Here is a 15,176-nt window from a genome sequence, read left to right as displayed (position 1 = left end):
CCAGGCAAAAACTATACAGAGAAATATTGGAACTAACAGAAGTTATGACTCAAATGGACCCAACTGATGTCTAGAGAACATTCCACCTAAACACAAAAGAATGCACTTTCTTCTTAGCACCTCATGGAACATTCTCCAAAATTGAACACGTACTTGGTCACAAAGCAAGTCTCAACAGATATGAGAAAATTAAAATAACAATAACACCCTGCATCCTATCAAAACACTAAGGATTAAGCTGGATTTCAACAACAAAAAGGCTACAAATTCGTGGAAATTGAACAATACTCAACGGAATTACCATTAGGTCTATAAATAAATGAATACATACATACATACATACATACATAAATAAATAAATAAAGACCTCCTTTAAATCAATGAAAATGAATGAATAGCATTCCCAAATTTATGCAAAACAATGAAAGTGGTGCTGAGATGAATGTTCATAGCACTAAAGTGTCATCATAAAGCATTTGGAGAGATCTCATACTAGCAAACAAACAAAATAACAAACAAAAAAACAAAACAGGAGAAGTGGATGGCAGGAAATAATCAAACTTTGGGTTGAAATCAATAAAACAGAAACAAATAGAACGGTATAAAGAATCAATGGAACAAAGAGTTGGTTATTTGAGAAAATGAACAAAATAGACAAACTCTTATCCAAACTAACTAAAAGACAGAGAGAGAATATCTAAATTAACAAAATCAGGAAAAGGGGAGAAATAACAACAGTCACTGAGGAAATTCAGAAAATCATTAGGTCATACTTCAAAAACTGTACTCTACAAAATTGGAAAATTCTAAAAGAAATGAACAAGTTTCTTGATAGATACAACTTATCAAGATTAAACCAAGATCAGACAAGCAAATTAAATAGACCAATAACCCCAACGTAAATAGAAATAATGATTTTAAAGAGTTCAGGGATAGAGGGTTTTAGTACAGAATTCTACAAGACTTTCAAATAAGAGCTAATATCAATACTCTTCAAATTATTCCACAAAATATAAACCAAAGGAACATTGCCAAATTCTTTTTATGAGCCCACACTCACCCTGATACCCAAATCACAAAAAGACACAACAAAGAAAGAATTACAGATCAATATCCCTTATGAACATAGATGCAAAAGCACTCAATATTCTCAAACCAAATCCAAGAACACATCAAAAAGATCATCCAACCTGATCAAGCAGGCTTTATCCCAAAGAGGCAGAGATGGCTCAACATATGAACATCTGTCAATGTAATCTAACATAAAAACAACCTGAAAGAAAAAGACCACATTATCATCTCATTAGATGCTGAAAAAGCCTTTGACAAAGTCCAACACACTTTCCTGATAAAAGTCTTGCAGAGATCAGAGCTACAAGGACATAACTAAACAAAATAAAGGCAATATACAGTAAACCAAGTCAACATCAAATTTAAATGTAGAGAAATTTAAGGCAATTCTACTAGAATCAGAAATAAGACAAGGCTGTCCACTCTCTCCATATCTATTCAATATAATACGTAAAGTTCTAGCTAGAGTAATAAGACAACTGAGAGAACTCAAGAGGATACAAATAACCCTGAGAATTCCACCAGAGAACTCCTACAGCTGATAAACAATATTAGTGAAGCAGCTGGATACAAGGTTAACAAAAAAAAATCAGTAGCCCTCCTTTATACTAATGGCATATGGACTAAGAAATCAGGGAAACAATACCCATCACAACAGCCACAAACTATATGAAATATCTTCGGGTAAATCTTATCAAGCAAATGAAAGGCCTGTATAACAAGAACTGCCAGTCTTTGACAAAAGAAATTGGAGGAAGATCTCCCATGTTCATGGACTGGTGGGATTAACTTAGTAACAATTGCCATTTTAGCAAAAGCAATCTACAGAATCAGTGCAATCCCCATCAAAATTCCAACACAATTCTTTACAGATCATGAAAAACAATACTCAATATTATATGCAAAAATGAAAAACCCAGCATAGCTAAATCAATCCTGTGCAATAAAAGAACTTCAAGAGGTATCACCATCCCAGATTTTAAGCTCTGCTACACAGCAATTGTAATAATAACAACATGGTAATGGCATAAAATAGACATGTGGATAAATGTAATCAAATAAAGGACCCAGAAGTAAATCCACCTGTGGACACTTGATTTTTGACAAAAAAAAAAAAATAGCCAAACTTATACAATGGAAAAAATAAGGCATCTTCAACAAATGGAGATGGTCTATCTAGATGTCAGCATGTAGATGTTTGCAAATAGAGCCACATCTATCACCATGCACAAAACTTAAGTGTAAGTGGATCAACGACTTCAGTCTAAAAACAGATAGAAGAGAAGCTGATAGAAGAGAAAGTTGGGAATAGCCTTGAAGGCATTGGCACAGAGACAGCTTCTTGAACAAAACAGCAATAGCACAGATGCTAAAATCTGCAATTAACAAATGGGACCTCATGAAACTGTAATGCTTCTGTAAGACAAAGGACACTGTCAACAGGACAAAACAGCACCCTACAGAATCGGAAAAGTTCTTCATCAACCCCACATCTGAGAGAGGGCTGATATCCAAAATATATACAGAACTCAAAATACCAAATAGCAAAATTCAAATAATACAAATAAAAAATGGGGTAGCGATCTCAACAGAAAATTCGCAACAGAAGAATCTCTAATGGATGAGAAACACTTAAAGAAATGTTTAACATACTTAGCCATCAGTGAAATGCAAATCAAAATATTTCTGAGATTTCAACTTACATCTATCAGAATAGCCAATTAAAAAAACACAAGTGACAGCACATGATGGAGATGATGTGGAGCAAGGGAAACATGCTTCCATTGCTGGTGGGAGTGCAAACTTGTACAGCCATTTTGGAAATCAATATGTCAGGAGTTTCCCAGAGAATTGGGAGCCAATCTACCTCAAGAACTAGCTATACTACTCCTGAGCATATACAGAAAGGACAATCCACCATACCACAAGGACCTTTACTCATATATGTTCATAGCAACTCTATTCCAGAACCTGGAAACAACCTAGATGTCCCTCAACTGAAAAATGGATAAAGAAAATGTGGTTCATTTACACAAAGTAGTATTACTCAGCTGTTAAAAACAATGACATCATGAAATTGCTAGTAAATGGATGAGAGTCGAAAAAATCACCTTGAGTGAGGTAACACAGACGCAAAAAGACAAACATGGTATGAACTCACTTATAAGTGGATATTAGCTGTAAAGGAAAGGATAACCATGTTACAATCTACAAACCCAGAGAAGCTAAGTAACAGCTTAAGGGGGAAGCCATAAACTTCACTGTGAAGGGGAAATAGAATGGTCATCGCTATTGGACAGGTGTGTGGATAGGGATTCTGGATAGGGGTGAGGATGGAAACAGGAGAGATCAGTTTGTGGAAGGTTGGAGGGACAGTGTACTCACCTTCCACCTATAATTTGTCCTATCTAATTTGTGCTGGGGTAAAGATGGAGCAGAAATTGTGAGAGTGGTCAACCAATGATTGGTTCAGCTTGAGAGAGCCACAACATGACATGATCCCTGAGCTGCCTGGAGGACAAGGACCCAGAATCAGGAAAGCCCAGAGACCTAGTATAAAGCCACACATGACTGGAAAAGAAAATAAAGGTCAATGAAATGATTCCTATACTCATAGACTGGAGTCTAGCATAATCATCATCAGAGAGTCTTCATCTAGCAACCGATAGAAACAGATGCAGAGACCCACAGCCAAACATTAGCGGAGCTAGAGGAATCCTATGGAGGAAGGGTTATATGGGCCAGTGAGGTCAAGAACACCACAAGAAAACCCACAGAATTAACTAATCTGGGCTCAGGGTCTCACAGCGACTGAACTGACAACCACGGAGCCTGTATGGGCCTGACCTAGGCCTGCTGCATATGTGTTACAGTTGAATAACTTGGTCTTTTTGTGGGACTCCTAACAGTGACAGGAGGGGCTGTCTCTGACTCTGTTGCCTGATTTTGAGTTCCTTTCTTCCTACTGGGTTGCTTCACACAGCCTTAATAAAAGAGGAGGTTCCTAGTCTCACTGCAGTTTGATATATCATGACTGGCTGATATTCATAGTACGCCTGCCTTTCTGTGAAAAGAAACAGAACAGAAAAGGAGGAGTGTATTGCAGAGGGACTTGGAGGAGTGGAGAGAGAGGAAACTTTGGTAGGGATATAAAAATATAAATTAATTAAAAATAAATTAATGAATATAGAATAAATTTTTAAAAATCAATAATTTTAACACCTTCCAGACTCCATACGTTAACTACAAATGTAAATTTCATGAGTTAAATACAAGATAACTCATTCTAGTTTCTAGTTTATACTTTTATATGCAGATTTTATTTTAATATGTAGTTGCCAATATTAATAATTTATAGTTATAAATGAAGATATAAAACTGTGTTGCAGCAAGTAAGCATTGCTGAATCTATTTTTAAAAACACTAGATAATGTATTAGGGTCATGGGTGGTTGTTCTCCTAAGTAATGATACCTACTCAACTGTCCTCAAGATTATATATTAGAATGGGATAAACTGGCATATAAAATACATATGATATGCATTTATTTATCCAAACAGTGTTTTTAAGTATTTTTCTAGACACATCCTCTCTGTCTTGTAGTTTTTACTCCTTGGAAGAAAACACCTGCAAATGTTGTTTGCAGTACTAAGGAAGTCAGTGCTTGTTTGTTTGTTTGTTTTGGTTTTGGTTTGTTTTCCAAAAGCTCAGATTAGGAAGTCTGCCACATTAATATTTAGAAATCCAACTTTAAGAAAGTGATAAACACATGTGTAGTGTATGTGAGGTGAAAATACACTTAGATTATAAAAGGCAAATAAGTAAAGATGACAAGAAATAAGGAGACCTATCGAACAAATAATGATGGGATTTTCTACAAAGCATACAAAAATATATTATTTGTGACCTGTTCAAACATCTTTTCAACTTTTTGTTTGTAAGTTCTTCATGGGAATTAAAACAATATTCCTCATGCTCGACTATCACATGTTTCGTAATATTCACACAGTTCAAAAAGACTAATTCATTATGACCATAAATAGGTGTGAAAAACAGATAAAAGCAAACTTGGAAAGAGTTTATGCACTGTAAGTGAGCAGTGTTCAATGATCAATTTTCTTTTGCTTTGCATCCATTCATTATGTATGCTTTCTTTTGATGCTTCTTCTAATACAGAATGCGCTATTTTTTATTCCTAAACTCTTTATTGCACTTGGAGGTATTTCTTTAAAAAATACAATACCAAAATGTTATATTTATGGTGATATTTTATTTGTGCTGAAATGTGATTTTATTTGTATGTTAATACATAAAGCTGCCTGGGGATCAGAGCTAAGAGCAAGTCATTAAGCAGAAGTCTGGTAGTAGTAGCACACATTCTTAATCCAATAACATGGCAGGCAAAGTCTCTCTGTGTTCAAGGACACAGCCAGCATGGTGACACACGCCCTTAATCCCAGTAATAACCATAGAGACCTGGAGGGCTGTATAGACAGGCAGTGGCAAGGAAGTCATGTGGTTGGGCTTAGAACCAATGAGAAGTCAGAACAGAATGACAATAAAAAGACGGAACACAGGACGAAGGTATCTCTCAGGGGAAGGACTGCAGCAAGTGGTAAGATAAGGTGGCAGCTCATGGCTACTGCTCTTATCTCTGGGCTTTTAACTCTCCTTTTGGTTCTGTTTCTTATTTAATAAGACCATTTAGAATTTCATCTACATATATTGATATATTTCAATGTGTTTTGGAAAGTTAATTTCTTGGTATACATGACAATAAATACTATGTGGCTACTAACATATTCCAACACTAGCTCATAACCTATAGAGTTTGATATGTTAGTATTCCTCAAATGAGAATTGGGTTATCTTAACTACTTCCTAGATTATTGTACTTACTCAATAATTGCTAATTTAATGCAGAAATGCATATACAGATATATTTAATAGGAAGCTATTAAGACTTGTTATGTCAATATTTCAATGACTTTTAGGTAATAAGGACTTGTTTCCTTAAAAATTAAGAATATAAAAGATCCAATTAGTAAGTTGTTAAATTTACAATGAAAACTATCATAGCACAAAGGCAGAAACCAAACTATTATTGCACAGTTCATGGAAATAATGAAATCTCAAGATATTTACCTCATGGAATTCTGAAATATTTGAGTGATGTATCTAGTAAATATATACAGACATATTAACTTTTAATTAGATACATAATACATTTTGATCCTACTTATATTGGATAGACTAAGAAAATCATCAACAGGGGAAAATTTTTTTCCAAAGTGACTCATACATATCATTTAGAACAGAATACAAATCCTACATTGGTATTTGAAACTATTAATAGACTTATGTTATAATATACATATCTATATAAATCTCTGTAGTACATGATTAAGCCTCATACATTTTCTTATTATTTTTATTTTTTCTCCTAGGCCATCCTACTCGCTCCCTCAAATCCCTTCCCCCATCTTCCCCACTCCTCCCCACAGTTTACCCAGGATATCTCTTCTAATCCATCTTCCCAGGGAAATTTAGGCATCCCTCTTTGGACCCTCTTTGTTATCTAGCCTCTCAGGGGCTGTGGATTGTAGGTTGATTATCCTGTACTTTACTCGTACAATTTCAGGAAGTCTCATTTATTAATTTTCAATTTCAGTGTCTGTGCTACTGGCGTTATATTTAAGAAGTGGTCTCCTGTCCCGATGCATTTAAGGCTACTTCCTACTTTCTCTTCCATAAGGTTCAGTGTAACTGAATTTATGTTGAGGTCTTTGATCTACTTGGGCTTGACTTTTGTGCATGGTGATAGATATGGCTCTATTTGCAATCTTCTATATGTCAACATCTAGTTATGCCAGCACAATCTTTGTCAAAATTGAGGTTATTGTAGGTGTGTGGATTTATGTCAGGATCCTCATTTCCATTCCATTGATTATATAGAATGTCTTTTTTTTTTCCTATTGTAGCTAGTTTTATGCCAACTTGACACTAGCTAGAGTCATCAGAGAGAAGAGAGCATCAATTGAGAAAAATGGCTCCATAAAATCCAGTTGTAAGGCATTTTCATAATTAGTGGTCAATGGGGAGGGCCCAGCCCATTGTGGGTGATGCCATCTTTGGGCTGGTGATCCTGGGTTCTATAAGAAAGCAGGGTGATCAAGTCATGGGGAGGAAGCCAGTAAGCATCACCTCTCTGTAACCTCTGCATCACCTGCTGCCTCTGGTTCCTGTCCTGCTGGAGTTCCTGCCCTGACTCCCTTCAATTATAGACTGTAATGTAGAAGTGTAAGCTAAATAAACTCTTTCCTCCCCAACTTACTTTTTGGTCATCGCATCAATAGTAACCTTAACTAAGACGTATATTCATTAAAACTTCTTTTTTCATTTCTTACCTTTCTGACTAATATTCTTTATTAATATTTCTATTGAAATATTCTATCTTTACTGATTGATTTTTATGTAAAGAATGTCATTAGCATCTTCTGAACACCACTTGTATTTCTTCTAATTGAATCTTTAACTTTTCATTTTCATTACATATTCTAGCCAACACAGGATATAGTAAGAATTATCATAATGAATACCTTCCCTCCCTCAATAGATAATTACTATAACCACATACTATAAAGAAATAGATATGAAAAGACTTCTGAGAACATAATTCTCTACTTTACATGCATTCTTGGATTCTACAATAAAGTAAGGAATGAACAATTAGCAAAATAGATATAATATTATAGTACTCCAAGCATACTTGTTTGTGAACTATGTGATATACCAAATAGTTAATATGACTTTAATCACCAGGAACACATGAGAGATACATGATGGAATTGGAATAGCCTTATAATAATTCCTGGGTACCGCTTATTGATAATTTAATTAATTGTTCAAATTTCCTATTGAAATGGGTTTTTGAGGCATTATGAAGTAAATTTTAATGTTTCAGAAAAAGAACCACTATGGTGATATTTTATTTGTGCTGAAATGTGATTTTATTTGTATGTTAATAAATAAAGTTGCCTGGAGATCAGAGGTAAAAAAAAAAAGAAAAGAAAAGCCATTAAACAGAAGTCCAGCAGTTTTAGCACATGCCCTTAATCCAATCACATGGCAGACAGACTCTCTTTGTAGTCAAGGACACAGCCAAGCATGGTGACCTAAGTCTTTAATCCCAGTACCAAGTATAGAAACCAGGAGGTATGTATAGACAGGCAGTGATGAGGAAGTCGTGTGGCTTGGCTTAGAGCCAATGAGAAGGCAGAACAGCAAAGCAATAAAAAGAGAAGTCACACAGGAAAAAGGTCTCTTAGGGGAAGGATGGCAGTGAGTGGTAAGCTAAAGGTAGTCTTGGCTCTTCACTAGTGCTCTGAATTCTTGGGCTGTTAAGTATGTATTTGGCTCTGTGTTTCTCACTTAATAAGACTGTTTAGAATTTCGTCTACAAACCACATATCTTAGAAGGGTGTTAATTGTCTGTGGACCTAGTAATCTGACTAACAGTATAAAACTTTCTAAAAAGTATTCCTTTTATAATGCTAAGAATTTGGTAAAAGGTTCCTAGAAATGCATAATGATGAAGAAAAAATGCAACAAGACTTTTAATGAAACAAGGTCCCAGAGAAATTATATTAACATTTTCATAAATGTTCACAATAAACAGATTGGGGGAGTCACATTGTCTTATACATCTCTGGTCACTTTCATCATTATAATGTAAGATACTTGAAGTCACAGAAATATCTCTGTAAATATTCATCTTTAAAACCTGGAATGGATATAGGAAATGGAGAGGCTTGTATTTCTGTACTTGAATTAGCAGACAGATATACTGGAAATAAGGAGTCACATAACAATTGCATATAATCAATCTCCATGTTTAAAACATACCTTCTGCCCCTGATGACATATTTCCTAACTTTTATTGCTTCAGATTTAATGACTGCAATATATATGTTTATGTTAATATATATGTTTATCTTAAACAAAGTATATTGTATTTTCTCTATTTCCATATGAATTTCATAGAAATTCTAAATTAATCATTCCTAAAGAAAATGCCACTTGAAAGAGTGTACTGATTTCTTTCAAATTAATAGTCAATAAGGGTAAATTTTAAAGACAATGAAAATGTGTCAATATATTTGAGAACTACCTACACTGAATTTTCTACATGTAGCATCATGTTCTACATGTATGGGAAGAGGGTTTGGTGATAAACTCATAATTATTCCATGTTTGCACTGATACGATTTGGAGACAAAAGTCATGATTTGTAAGGATATGTGCTGATATAATGCCATAACAAGGATTTTAATTAGGTATGCCAATTATAGCTTTTAAGAAAAAAGCAATATAAAAATTTGAATGAAGATCTATTTATCAATTTCAATGTTTAATCTTTTTGAGTAAGGTTTCATAAAAAAGGTTTATTTTACTTACAGAATTATCAAACATTTTGAGTTTCTAAAGACAAAATAGACTATAATAAACAAATCAATACAAACACAAATAAAATTGCTAATGGGTATGAAGATTAAAGGTTATTTATAAAAATGGGCAATGTAGTAAATTAGAACCGTTATAATCCTGGAGAAAATTCTCCTTGTAGTGGATAGCCATCCCAGCATTGGCCTGGAAGTTCCAACCCCCATTGAGGCTTCGGTAATGGTCACACCCACAAGGCAGGGTGGAGGAGGAAGCGGAAGACCAAGGATCGGGAAGAGGTCACTCTCTTGGTTCCCGGACTCTGGACACTGGAGGTAGACCAAGCAGAGTTCTCCAGAGAACACGGCCGGACTGCACTATACCCTTGCCAGACCCTGTAACCTACCCCCCATTTGTAAGTACCCCACAAAATAAACCTCCCTTTTAACTACGTGGAGCGGCCTTAATAATTTCACCAATATCTGGCGCCCAACGTGGGGCACGAACCCACGCCACTGAGATTAAGAGTCTCATGCTCTACCGACTGAGCTAGCTGGGCTGGCCTTAAACTCACAATGTACCCAAGGATGAGCTTGAACTTCTGATCTCCCTATTTGTCACCTGAGTGCCCTGGGATTACACGCGTGCACCAGCACATCTGGGTTCTGTGATATAGTGGCTCGAACCCAGGGCTTCCTGTATGGCAAGCAAACATTGCATCAATGGAAGCATATACCCATCGCTGTATCTTTTAAATTCAGTATTTCTAATATTCTTTACATTTTTTCAGTTATAATTTTCATTTTATGTGGTGCAGGGTATTGAACCCAGGGTCTCACACATGTTAGCCAAGTGCTCTACCATTGAAATATATCCCAACCCCACATGCTAAGTATAATGCCTGTGATATTATGTAGAGACAAATTAGTTTTCAGACATCCAGGAAAATTTGTATTGGGGAATCATGATATCTTAAATGTATTACTTAATATCATATAAATTGCATCAATTGATTTTATAATAATTTATTTCCCTACTTACTATAGGAAGGATATAATAGTCACACAAGCTCAGAGCTTGGGTATTTATCTGATAAAATATATAATAAAATATTTGATGGATAGAAAAATAGAGGCTGTCTACTACTTTTAAAATATATTAAGACAATAATATGGCAGCTTATAGATTTTAAAGTATTCAAAGTCAGTTTAACATTTTTGATACTCCTTTACAATTAGTAATCAATAAATCCTTTTGAATAAATCATAACACATTTTCACTTAAAATTGTCACATAACTCAATGTCTCTCTCCAGCACAAATTGTGATGTACAATTCAATATAAATTTATATTAAGGTTTTTATGAGTGTCATCAACATCGTTACTATTTTCATTTCCCCCATTATTTCATTCACATTGTCTCTAAAAAATCATAGTCATTTTCCATTTAATTAAAAATATTTACCTCCTTTCTCATCTATATATTATGGATCATGTAAACATGCCATGTTTCCACATTAGTCAATAAAAAAACTACAGAATGTAAGAATGTTGTCTCATATGCTCTGCTTAAAATGTAATGATTAAGAGGCAGCTGGAGAATATTGAACTCAATTCCTACTTTAAAAAGAAAAGTTGGACGTGGTGCTATATGACTCTAATGGCAACATTCAAGAGGCTGAGACAAAATGATAATATTTCTTAGCTAGATTTGGTTACATGACTAGATAATAATTCTAGCCTTTATTGACCAGGGATGTATAGACAGACAGGGGACCAAGGTAACACAGACTATAAATAATACCTCAAAGAATTAGAACAAGAGCACAAAATATCACATTGTCAAAAGAAGAGGCATTAAAATTAAAGCAAAAGTAAATAAAATAGACACTTGAGAAAATCATACATGAAAGAAATATTTTCAAAAGGGCATACAAAAGAAATAAATGTTTATCTAAACTACTGAGAAGAAAGAAAAGTCAAAATTATCAATAAAGGAAGTAGGGCTGGAGAGATGGATCAGCCATTAAAGTGTAGGCTCACAAGCAGAAAGAATAACCAGTTCTATCTAAATAGAAAGGATCTTAAAATTATTTTGCCAACCCATGAAATAACCTAGAAAAATGAGTAGATTCCTAAAAATATGGTACCTTCTAAGACTGAACTACAAAAAAAAAGTCTAAAAATCCCCAATAGGTTAAAGAACAACAAGCTAAACTGGCAGGCACCAAGCTGATAAATATGTTTATGTCTATACACAAATGGTACTCTCAGTCTTAATCAGAGAAGCTTCTGTTTGCAATGAAATGCAGCAAAAGCAGAGATGTATGACTGCTCAGAACACTGAAAATAAGTGAGAGTGCTCAACCCCAACAAGACATTGTTTTTTTGTTGTCTGTTCCTTTGTAAGCTCACTGTGCTCTGATGAATTCTAGCAAGCCCATGGTTATACAAACAGTCTTAGTTAAACTCAGTTGGTCGTAAAACAAAACACAAAAACATGAATGTGAGAGAGATACTTCTTGGGTGGAAAGTAATAAGAGTAAGAAGCAAGTAAAAGAAGCAGAGTGTATTCTATATGAAATTGTCAAAAGAACAAATTTAATCAAAGAAAAGAAAAAAAGTACTCACTAAAAAGCCTATAGCCAGATGTTCTCAGCAAAGTTTTACCATACATTTAAAAATAGTTAATGCTAATTTATCTTGAATTCTTCCAAAATATTTCAAGTGGAATAATGCTTCCAAACTCATTTTATGAGGCACTGATACTAAATATTTAAAAAAGACACTACGAGCAAAGTACAGGCTAATATATCTGTGTTCTAAGTAATCCAACACTCTCAACAACTTGGATTCCGAGATGGTGAAATTAGAGTAATAAGACACAATGTCCAGCTTCCCCCAAGTTTTGGAATTGCTTTAAAGTTTTCAGTATATCTATCAATGTATAGAACTGATTTTAAACCTGGCCATTCTGTTTCTAAGTTATTTCCTCAGTCTGATCAAAAAGAATGAACACTATCTAGATTCAGACCAATGACTATTTTAATGGAAGAAGTGCCTTCCATTAATGGTTGTATATTATCTGTTAATTATTTTATTCAATCTTCACTTAGTTTTGGGAACAAGTTGAGTAAAGAGGAGCCAATGATAATGATTTAGCTCCTCTTCCCTTTGTACAATGTACCCACACAAAGGATTCTAAGACACAGAAACACACAAGATTTTTTTAATAAGGAAGCATTACTATACTCTGCTTTGTGTGGCCCCAAGACTACTCCTCAACAACATTAGAACTAAAAATAGCACCCTTTACATTAGACTCCTTCACATGCCACCATTAACTCATAAAACTGACTAACTGTATACAGGTAATAATTCAAAAAATTACAAATTTTACAACTCAGTAGTTATGAACTTGTTTATCAAAATATAATAAAGATTATTATTCAAGACCAGACAATCTTCCCTAACCCCTGATTTTTGAAGTAGTAATGATATGGTTGCCATTTTTAAGAAACTACAATGTTCTCAAATTATAGAATATTCTTCATACAGTTCACCTCAAAAATTTGCTTAATAGCTTCATAAATTATATAGAAATCAATAATTAATGTGAGAAAATGGAGGCCAGGAACATACAGGAAACTGTTGCTAGGCTACATGGCTAGAAAGTGATAAGAAGTGAATACGAATCCTTTTCACTCTAACTCATTATTTGTTCTCCCTTGCCCAACTAGTATACTTCCTTTTAAGACCAGATGCTCCTCTAAGAAAATATGAATTTAATGTAGAGTTTCAGAAATGCATTATTCCCTGCTTCTGGAGTATCAAATGCATGCCTCTGCAAATTCAGATGCATCCAGTATAAAAATGAAATTCTATCCTTGAACACAAATTCTATAAAATTTTAGGGCAGTTTAGCACATACTAGCTGCTGATGTGTTTTTCTAGCCTTCCAATGTCTCTATTTCCTAATATAATGTGGTCTGACTCAGAAAATACATTTTTCCCTCTGTCTAGATGCCTAAAACATGGCTAACATTTTGAAGTCAATCATGGTAGTCAACTCCATTTCCCTTTTTATATAGGCAAGAAGATATGACATATATTGCTCAGAAAGATATACGGAAATTTATGCTGAAAGTGACTTCTGATATAGGTTCTTTCATTCAATTTGATTATGGTTAATGTGAATTAATCAACACATCACAATAGTATAGCTTCTCAGAATAAATAGTAAAATTGTTCTTAATGTGGAAACTTAGACAAGATGTAGTAGGACCAAAGTCTTTTTTTTATAATGAACTAAAAGAAACTGTAATTTTAAGAGTCTTTGCATGAAGTGTTTGTTTTAAATATTATAAAACCATAAAATAACAAGACATAAAACTGAAAACAAAAGAATTCACAACTATATAAAAATCATACCTCTAGTGAAGTTAAACAGTCCACCAAATTCAAAAGACAGCTAACAAACTCTAAAATTATTTGTCCACCATATCACAGAAAAGCTACATCATTTAATATAAAAATAATTCTTAAAACTTAATAAGAAAAATTATAAAACTGGGTAAACAATATTGTCCCAGGGGAAAAAAAATCTACTCCTTATTCTTAAGTATAACTATGCTCGGTTCCTTTTAAAAGAGAAAAAATACAAGTACTTGCCAGTATATATTTACACAGATAAGCACACATATCAAAATACACATTCAATATATCCATATCCCGCTATAGCAAAAGTGAATGAAATGGAATTGATATATACAACTTCTGATGAAACCACTTCCTTTAATGTAACATTCAAATCCTAAAGCTTGCTGTTTAGTGTGAGATGAGTCATAATCACAGAGAGAATCCCAGTGCAGCTGTAGATATATGAAATATAGAAAGAACAAGAGGCAAGGAGAAGGGAAAGGAAGTAAAATGTCTGAATAGCATAAATTAAAAAGCTACAGTCATCCTTCAGTGCTCCAGGGCTTCATTCCATTATGTACCACAAAAATAAAATCATAGAAGGTCAAATACCTTATAGAAAATGTCGTAGTATTCACATATAACCTATATATTTTTTCTTATACAGCTTAAATAATATTTATATTTATTAATATTCACTGTTGTAAATGTTTTATCAGTAGTTGTGATATCATCTGGTTAATGAAAAGATTACCTGATCATTTCAGATACATCTGTTCAGGACAGATACATATTTTACTAGGTGTTTCTGATGCAAAATTGACTGAATCCTTTCATGAAGAACCTACATACAGGGAGATCTGAGTGTGAACACAGAATCTGGGTTTAATGAAGAATGTTTTAAAGAAAATGAATGCTATATTGCTGAGGTCTGTGAGGAAGATGATTAAAAATGTCTTAAAATAGGAGCTAAGAGACAGCAAAGGAAGCATTGCAGAAATGATGAAAAGATGCAAGGAGAGTTATAGAAAAAGAATAAGTTCCATTTTAATTTAATAGATATGAGATTGTGTGTGTGTGTGTGTGTGTGTGTGTGTGTGTGTGTGTGTGTGTGTGTACATGCATGCACGCATGCAGGCACACATGTACATGTGTTTACTCCTACTTAGTGAGCAAATGAAACCTTAGAGCAAGTTATGAGGTATACATGAAGCCCCAAGACAAATGAACTGTGCCTGTAAGGA

General features: G+C 34.2%; 1 protein-coding gene and 1 non-coding gene across 5 annotated transcripts in view; both read right to left on the bottom strand.

Moving 5' to 3' along the window:
* The window catches only part of Dmd (dystrophin), a 1,920,150-nt gene that overhangs the window by 1,493,257 nt on the left and 411,717 nt on the right, over window positions 1-15,176 (bottom strand). The window lies entirely within an intron of this gene.
* Trnak-cuu lies at window positions 10,000-10,072 on the bottom strand. The gene has a single exon. It is a non-coding gene; the product is annotated as a tRNA-Lys (tRNA).

The sequence above is a fragment of the Onychomys torridus genome, chromosome X (assembly GCF_903995425.1).
Source record: "Onychomys torridus chromosome X, mOncTor1.1, whole genome shotgun sequence".
In the NCBI taxonomy this organism is placed as follows: Eukaryota; Metazoa; Chordata; class Mammalia; order Rodentia; family Cricetidae; genus Onychomys; species Onychomys torridus.
Note: the sequence above shows the minus strand (reverse complement) of the source record. Positions and strands in the feature narration are given on the sequence as shown.